This window comes from Leucopleurus acutus (genome assembly GCF_964270905.1).
Source record: "Leucopleurus acutus genome assembly, chromosome: 14".
NCBI lineage: Eukaryota > Metazoa > Chordata > Mammalia > Artiodactyla > Delphinidae > Leucopleurus > Leucopleurus acutus.
The window spans coordinates 54,143,741-54,152,293 of record NC_139156.1 but is presented as its reverse complement, the minus strand read 5'-3'; the positions used below and the strand labels follow the sequence as shown (position 1 = coordinate 54,152,293).

Below are 8,553 nucleotides of genomic sequence, written 5' to 3'. Positions count from 1 at the left end.
GAGTCAAAGAGTCAGGACGCAGAGATATTCTCTTTCCCGTGTGGGGTGGAGGTACCAGGCTGGGCTGTGGGAGCCTGGGGCTCAGGACCCCAGCGCTCCATGGAGGCCAGCGCCAGCTCCTGCAAGGTAATTTAGCCTCCGCTGACATGGCCGGAAAGCTACCTGCCTGTCCGGCACTCATATGCTTTACCTTATACTGTCTGTACCACTCTTAGAGGGAGGACCTCTCCTTCTCTCTATATTGCCTCCCACTGATAAGGAAACAGAGGCACAGAGAAGTTTAAGAAATTGTCCAAAGCCACATGGTAAGGGGATGAAACCAGGACTTGAAGCAGATCATTTTTATTACTGAGCCCACCTCTCAAATGCCAGGCCTTGGTGCTCTTTATTGAAGCCATAGGCACCCACTTCACTCCCTGGGAGACCCTGCCTGCTGCACAGCGGGTCTGAGGCCTCCGCCAGACCCTCACGTGTGTGGGAGCCCACAGTTAATGTGGCCTGTGCACACCCACTCCTGCTGTAGCCACGGGCCTCATCCTAAGAGGCGCTCAGCCCTGTAGGCAGGTTTCCCGTATCTTTTTTTTTTTTTTTTAATACTTATTTATTTATTTGGCTGTGCTGGGTCTTAGTTGCGGCGTGCGGGATCTTCGTTTTCGCGTGCGGGATCTTTTGATTGCAACATGCGCACTCTTAGTTGCGGCATGTGGGATCTAGTTCCCTGACCAGGGATGGAACCCAGAGCACGCAGCCTTAGCCACTGGACCACCAGGGAAGTCTCATGGTTTCCCGTGTCTTAGAGGAGGGCATGCAGGTGCAGGGAGCGTGGCGATCACCCGGAACCATCCAGCGAGGTGCCTTCATAGCTGGGACTCAAACTCTGCAGCCAGGACTCCAGAGAAGCCTCCCTGCCAGGCCCCTGGGTCTGGTCCTCCTGGATTCCCGTGGGGCCCGGTGGGTAGGGAGGAGAGGGGAGTACTGGTGGCTCATTGTGGAGATGGTGCAGCTGGACCCACTGCCATGGGGGGCAGGGGGACTGGGGTCCCCACATACCCAGTGTACCAACGGATCCTGCCACTGCTGCCTTCTGCTCCCTCTCCTCTGAGCACCACTGTCACTGGCCCAGACCCCTGGGGCAGCCCCCCCACTGGTTTCCCTGGCTCGTCCTGTCCCTTCCAAGCCCTTCTCCCTAGCAGCCATGGGCATCTGTTCAGACTGGACCTAAGCTCATGTCCCTCAGCTGCTCAGACTCCCTCATGGCTCCCATCCACCCTCGCAGTGATCAGGCCAGCCTCCTGGCTGTCACTCACCCCACCCCTCCTTCCCCTACCGCACCCACCACACCACCCATTCTCAAGTCTTCTGCTGAGCCAGTCTTTTTACCCTATCTTGGAGTCTTCACATATACTCTTCCCTGCGCCTGAAACACTGTTCCACGCGTCTTGGCCTGCCTCTCTCTGGCTTATCCTTCAACTTTACTTCCCCAAAGAGACACCCCTGAAACTTGAGTTTATGCTGTGTACAGTCGCCCTTGTACTCGTTCTTTCTGGCAGACATCACTTGTAATTATGTATTGTTTGGTTCTTTGCCTATTATCAGGGTTCCTACAGGTCAGGGACCACTATCCTGTTCACAGCTCAGGGTGTTTGCTCAATGTCTCCTGAGTGAATGAACGAATGTCGAGCGCTTCTGTCCCCATATGTCCTTAGATCCTCCCAGAAACCCTAGGAGAGATCATTGTGATCCCATTTCACAGGTGACAGAACTGAAGCCTGGAGGGGCCGGGAGCTTGCCCACGATCACACCGCCAGTGGCTGGGGAGGGGCCGGGGGCTCGCCCGCGATCACACAGCCAGTGGCTGGGGAGGGGCCGGGGGCTCGCCCGCGATCACACAGCCAGTGGCTGGGGAGGGGCCGGGGGCTCGCCCGCGATCACACAGCCAGTGGCTGGCAGATGTGGGGTGTCGGGGGCCTGTTTGTGTTCGGGCTCCCCAGCATGGTGCCCCTTTTCCTCTCCATCCTTAAGATTCCCCATCTGTCAAGTGGGGACGAATGGTTTGGCCGGCAGTAAACGTTCCAGCAGGTGGGCAGTGTGGCTGGGGTGGGGTGGGGAGATGTGGCAGCAGGTCATTTCTGGGGATGCTGCTGTGAGTGGTCCCTGACCACCCTTCTCATTGCAGCAGGATGGAGCTGGAGTGAGGCAGAGGGGCCGCCAGCTGCTGACCGGCACGTGGGACGCTGGTGATTCGTGGGTCACTGAGGTAGGTGTGTGGCTGGGCTGGGGGGGGCAGCTTGGCCTGGATGCTTGGGGAAGGGGCAGTGTGTCCTGAGTGGGGGACAGGTGCCGACCCCGGCACACTGCGCCTTTGACCGTGGCACGGCCCTCACGGGCGGGATTGGGTGCAACACCCACCCCGTCCCCACTGAGACCTCGTCGGCCCCCAGAGGGGCCTCGAGGGGCCTCTTAGGCCTGGCCTGTCTCTACAGTGTTGCCAGGGCAGGGGTGGGGAGATGCACACAGAAAGAGGGGCAGGTTTGGCGTCCCCAGCATTGGCACAGCAGCCCTGTCTGTACCACTCAAGCCCGTGGCACATGGGCTTCATTCACTGTAAGCAACATGGCAGCTACACGGGAAGAGGCCTGGGTGGGCAGAGAGGCCTGTTCGCTGGGCTGGGCGCTGTGGCTGGCCCACCCCCTTCGCTCCCACAGTCGCACTGAGGTGCACACCTGAGCGCTCACAAGTCTCTGGGCTCTGGGGTCAGAGTGCCTGCGTGCAGATCCTGGCCCGGCCACTCGTCCACCGTGACCTTGTGCGGTTTCTTCGTGCCTTGGTTTACCTGTCTGTAAAAGAGGGCTTGGGATCCCAGCACCGGCGCCCACAGGTGCACTGGCACAAGGCACACAGTAAACGCTCTGGACCTATCATTTTCCTTAGCAGTGAAGGGCCCCTTCCTTCTTCTTGCATGCCTCAGTCCCCACCATCCCTCCTCCCTGAGGGCCCACCAGTGACGGGACAGAGACCAAGTGGTCGTCCAGCCTGATGAGGGAGGGGGAACTCCCGGGGACAGCTGGAGCCCGAAGGTCCCGAGCTGAGCCTCCCGGGCCTGCCTCGGGCCCGGACACCAGCGTGTCTCATCCCAGAGCGGCATTTCAGGGTTGAGGACACTTGGCCCTGGGCCAGAGGGCCACCCGTGTCATCCGTCTTTACTCTGTGGCTCCCGACCCCGAGGTGAGAGGCTGTCACGGAAGTGCTGACTTGGGCCAGGGCCTTTTGTCCCAAGGCTCTGGGGCCCAGCCAGGGGAGCCCGAGTCTTCGTCCTGCCGTGAGGCCCTGCCCGATCGTCTCCCTGCTGCCCTCAGCATCTCTCCTGAGGCCCCGGTGCTCCCAGGTACCCACAGGCAGGGCCAGGCGAGCCCCGGGGATCCTCTACGCTTCAGCCAGACTCTGCAAGCAGGGAGTAGGCCTTGATCTCCCTTCCCGCTGTAGGAAATGCTGACTTCCTCCTATCAGCTGCACGACCTTGGGCAAGTCCTTTCCCTTTCGTGAGCATTCTCATCTGAAAATGAGGATAATTATACCGGCGTTTCTGAGAGGACTGTTACGAGGATGCTTGGAAGCCAGGAATATTTTAAGTGTTGCAGCTTCGTGAGAGTCGGCTGTGTACCAGGCACTAGGCTCCTTAAATACATATTTCTCTACACAGTAATCCCATGAGGAGGTACGTTGAATGCCTCATTCTCCAGGGGCTCAGTGTGGTTAAGAAACCCATAGAGCTGTATGCGGTGGAGTGGGGATTTGAACCGGGAGAGGTACCTCGGAATTAAGCCGCCCACGAGGCTTTAGTGACCAGGGGTGGAGCCACAGGGCAGGCTCAACGTAGGTGCTCAGGAAACAACCCCCATTTCTACCGGGCGGCCTTTGGCCAGCCCTCCAAGCGTGGCTGCCCGCAGGAGCCGGTGGGTGGCCCCCGAAGGCTGGTGGCCTGCCCCTCCCCTGAGGGCTCGCCGGCAACTCCATAAGGCTGGGGGAACCCGCTGCTAATTGCGAGGTAACCTTTGAAATTCTTCACGGTGGGTTCTCTTTTCGGATGTTTTTCAAGGTAATTCATTCCCTTTCCAGAAATTGCTGGTGGAGGAGCATTAGGCAGCTGGTAATTAATCATAGAAGCGGCTTGGAGTTTATTCTTTTAAAAGAAGGAAAAGGAGGAACAGAAAGCCTTGGTGGAAAAAAAGAAAAGGAAAGAAAACCACTCCTAGGCGAGGGTGGTAATCAATACCTCGGTGTCCTAGAAACGGCTGGGGGTGGGGATGGCGGACGCGCAGCCTTCTCCCTTTCTTCCCAGGGCTAGCAGATGGTCAGTGCCTGCAGCAGCATCATGTGTGAGGCTCTGCCCTTAAGCATCAGCTCCCTGCGTGACTCTAAGCAAGCCGCTGCCTTTCCCAAGACTCACCTTTGCTGCCTGTAAAATGGGTGAAGGTCAAGTGTCCGACTAGGAAAGAATATTAAACGACGATGCCTGTTCACTGCCACATCCTAGTGCCCGGCACGTGGTCATTGCCTGGTCGATATTTTATCAGTTGAGCGAGTAAATGAATGAATGATTTTCTTGGATCTTTGTTAGCTGTCATCAGTCAAGGAGGTGGTCCTGGCTACAGAACACTGTTTCTCTAGTTCTGTTATAATTTAGAGTGACAGCCAGGGTGACAGCCTAGTTATGTCACTTTCCAAACTCATGATGAAAGGACAGTCTTTGATGAAAGGCAGACTCTGGCCAGCAGAGCTCGGGCCCCTCAGTGGCAACCACACTGTCTCTGTGGTGTCCTCAAGTTCAACTTTCCAGGAGTCTGAGCTGTCTGGAGATTTCTTTTTCAAGCTGCTTTCTGGGAAGATAGTGAGCTCCTCGTCGCTAGAAAATATGCAAGCTGGGGTTACGGCTGCACGTAGCCCTCAGGCAGCACTCCTGAGTTTGGGTGAGAGCATGAGGCTCCCCGGGTTGGACACCGAGGAGGCTGGACTGGCAGCGAGAGAAGCCTCTCCCCTCTGGGAAGGCTGGAGGAGGCCACTGAGAAGGGGGGGCTGTCCATGCGCGACTCCACTGCTTTGGGGCCTGTTCTCTGGAGGGAAGGAGAGTGTGCAGGTGTGTGTGTGTGCCCTCGGGTGCTGGTACGTGCGCATGAACAGGTGTGTGTGATTATCTAGGCTGTGATGTATGTGAATATGCGTGAGTGTGCAAGGAAAGGAGAGTGCCCATCCATATAGGAGCGCCCCCACCCCTGTGTGCACCTCCCGTCAAGAACCTGGCACCTCAGGCCATCCCCACACACGAGGCTCAGCTCCAGCCTCCCATTCGGGCTGACCAGATGGGCCCTGCCTCCCTGGTGACCACGGCGGAGCTGACTGAGGGGCAGCGCTGGGGACAAGGTGGGCTCCTGAGGGACCCTGGAGGGGAAGCACGCCCGGCCCCCAGCTGGCCACATCCCAGCAGCTGCCCACGGTCACGGAAGGAGATGGTTCTTGGAGGTCCATGCCTCCTGCTCTAGATGCGCAACCCCTGAGTCTAGTCCTAAGAGTGGGTGGTCCCAGCCGGCCCCCCATGGGGAGGAGGGCGGGTCTGCTTGGGGAGTCCTCAGAGCAGCCTGGCCAACCTGGCCCTGGTGTTTTCTTTACTTCTTCTCTCCTCGGCCTCCAGATCCCAGCTTGTGTGCATGTGTGTGTGCGTGTGTGTCTGTCTGTCTCTCTTTGCCCCTGCATGCCTTTGTGTCTTTCTGTCTGGTTCTCTCTGCACGGGCGCCTCTCTCCTGCCCAGCTCCCCTCTATTCTCACGGAGGCAGCCCCACTCTCCCTCCCTCTCAGCTCTGTGTCATCACCTCCATCATGCCAGGACTCTGCAGAACTGACACCTCCCAGGCTCCCACCTGGCCGTCTTTCCCCCTGTTTGCCCAGCTCTGGCAGCACACGTCCTCCCGCCCTGCTCTTTGGAGATGCCCAAGGCAGCGCCCCACAGTCCCGCCGCTGGGAGGCTGTGCGCTGTGTGTGTGGTGGGCCCCATCCCACGCCCTGGGGGCAGGCACCGTCCCATCCCCACGAACCCGCCATGCCGACCACTCAGGATGGAGCCTGATCCTGGCTCAGAGATCTGCCCCCGTGGCTGCCCTTCTGTGCCATCCTGGGCATGTGGGCCACTGGCCACAAGCTAGAGCAGGGGAGAAGGAGGGGGCCTGCATCCACTAACAGAGGCGGTTGGAAACCTGGCGTTTCCCTCCAGCACTAATGAAATTCCTACTATAATTAGAAGTGAGGTGTCCAGGAGCTGGCTGCCTGGAGGGAGGGGCTGTGTGCTCATGAATAAGTAAATTGTCCTCTTCTGAGGGGAGAAGGAGCCAGAGCGGGGGCCCCCTGAGAACCGCGGGCTGGGACAGTCTCAGTGGCCTGTGAGGTGGGCAGTGGGCCCTGGTGGCCCCCACTCACCCGGATGCCCTCGGGGACCTCTCTGGGTCCCCGTCCCCCGCCAGCCAGTCTTCTGCAAGTGCCTGCTGTGTGCCAGGCCCACCCAGCCTGGCATTCGAGGCCACCACCCTCAGGCCCCAGCCTCCTTCGCGGGCGTCCTGAGCTGCAGCTCCACCGTGCCGCCCCCTTCCCATCGTTGCCACCGGTCCCCACTGCTGCACGTTTCTCCTGCGCTTCCTCCTGCCTCGAGAGCCCTCGACCCTGTTGCCTCACGGCTCGAACCTTTGGGAGCCTTCTTCCAGCCATGCTCCCTCCACAGGATAGGACACGGCCTCTTCCCCGCTGGGCCCCGTGGCCTCCGTTCCTCAGAGGCCCTGGTCCTTTCCTCTCCTCATACTCTGATGCCCTGCAGAGTGTTCATCACACTGCCCGCCACGGCGTCTTTTATTTTGTATTCATTACGTGTTGGGATGATAGCATATTGGATGTTTGACACTCTTTTTTCATACTAAGTCTTCGAAACCTGTTGTGTATCTAACACGGACACCACCTTGCGGGCTCCGGCGTTCAGTTGCCATGTGTGGTTCTCGGCTGCCATATGGGACCACGCAGCCTTGGCGGCCCCGGTTTCCTTGTTTCCGGGGGAGGGGGGGAAACTGAGGCTGGGGAAGGAAATCTTGCAGATGAGAGTTTGCAAAGCGAGTATGCTCGCTGTAGGCAAGGCTGCTGCCGTCCTGCTGTTCAGAATAAAGAACTGGGCACACCGCACTGGCCATAAAGGTAAACTGAGGCAGGCAGGAGTGTAGCTAGTACCCAGGGGAGCGAACCGCGATGAGAAAAGAGGAGAGATAATGTGGGAGTTCCAGTGCTCACGAGCGTCCCCACCTAATCCCCAAACAGCCCCAGACCAAGGCGTCTCTCACAGGCTGTGCCACAGTGGGGGCCAGTCCCCCCATCACCCCCAGCTTCTTTCCAACCCCCCTTAGAAAACGGGGCTGCGGGTTGGAGCCCAGGAAGGGAGGACGCCCCTGTCCTCCTCCCCCTCCCACATCATCCAGGACGCAGTCTGAGTTGCAGAGGTGTCCAGCGGGTGTGTCCCTGTGAACCCAGAGGTTTCCCACGGGGTCAGGAGATGCCTGGGGTTCCCGCCTGCCTGGAGGGGCTTCCAGAGACAAGATGTTTCTCAGGGGCAGACTGGCAGCCGAACAGCCGCCCCAGAGCCCTCCTCCCTCTGAAGCCGATTTTCCCCTCCCCCGTGACTGCACTTTGCTGCCCACTCAGTTGACAGTCGTACTCTTGTTTGCCTCCACTGAGGCACTGCGGTGGGAGGCCAGGAGGTTCAGGTGCTGGGCTTGTCCTCCCTCTGAGGGGCCCCTGCCCGAGGCGGAGCCCCCTCGGAGGGGCTGCGGAGCGTGTGTGCGCTCCCTGAGACACACCCATCCCCTCCTTCAGCCTCATGCACCTGTGGCCTCTCCTGGCCTCTGCTCCTCCAGCCAGCCCCCTGCTCTCTCCCTGCTGGGGTATACGCCCCTTGAAGGCTCAGAGCAGCTCTGAACCGTGTCCCCCGCACAGGTCCTGGTACACCGGTGCTGAATGGCAGCAGGAAGCCAGCAGGCACCCGGACCGTGCGCCCTCAGCTTCCTGTGGAGACGGCAGGGAGGTTTTACCCGGCATGCCAGTTTTTAATGTGCGGGGCGGGCTGTGTTAAGGAGGACTCTGAGGCTGTGCACAGGTTGTGAGAAACAGTGCCGTGCGCTGCATGGTGCACGTTGCCCTTTCAGCCCCGGCTCCCTGAGCATCGGGTCTCCTTGTCAGATGGGTCAATTCTGGGCTGTGGCGGTTACAGGGAGGGGCAGTCACCTCAGTGTGGTCCCACACGTGTCAGGCTGCCGTGGCTGCTGGGCGGACCGTGCTCAGGAAACCTTCCAGAGCCCCCGAGTTATGGGAACCACATATGTCCCCAGAGAGCTGACTGGGGAGCCCCAGCCCCTGCCCCCCGACCCTTGTTAATGGAGAGCAGGGGGATGTATGGAAGCTTTTCCCTCACATCTGTCTCTCCTGTTAAGTGCTTCTCACCCTTCCTCAGCTCCAGTTTGGGAACCAGCACAT

The 8,553-nt window shown here is 59.4% G+C and overlaps 1 protein-coding gene across 1 annotated transcript in view; it reads left to right on the top strand.

The window, feature by feature from the left end:
• Positions 1-2,178: 2,178 nt before the first annotated feature.
• The window catches only part of ZMIZ1 (zinc finger MIZ-type containing 1), a 141,785-nt gene continuing 135,410 nt past the window's right edge, over positions 2,179-8,553 (top strand). The window contains exon 1 of the mRNA XM_082854962.1: positions 2,179-2,257. The gene's annotated coding sequence lies outside the window, so the exon portion shown is untranslated. The remainder of the gene's footprint in view (positions 2,258-8,553) is intronic.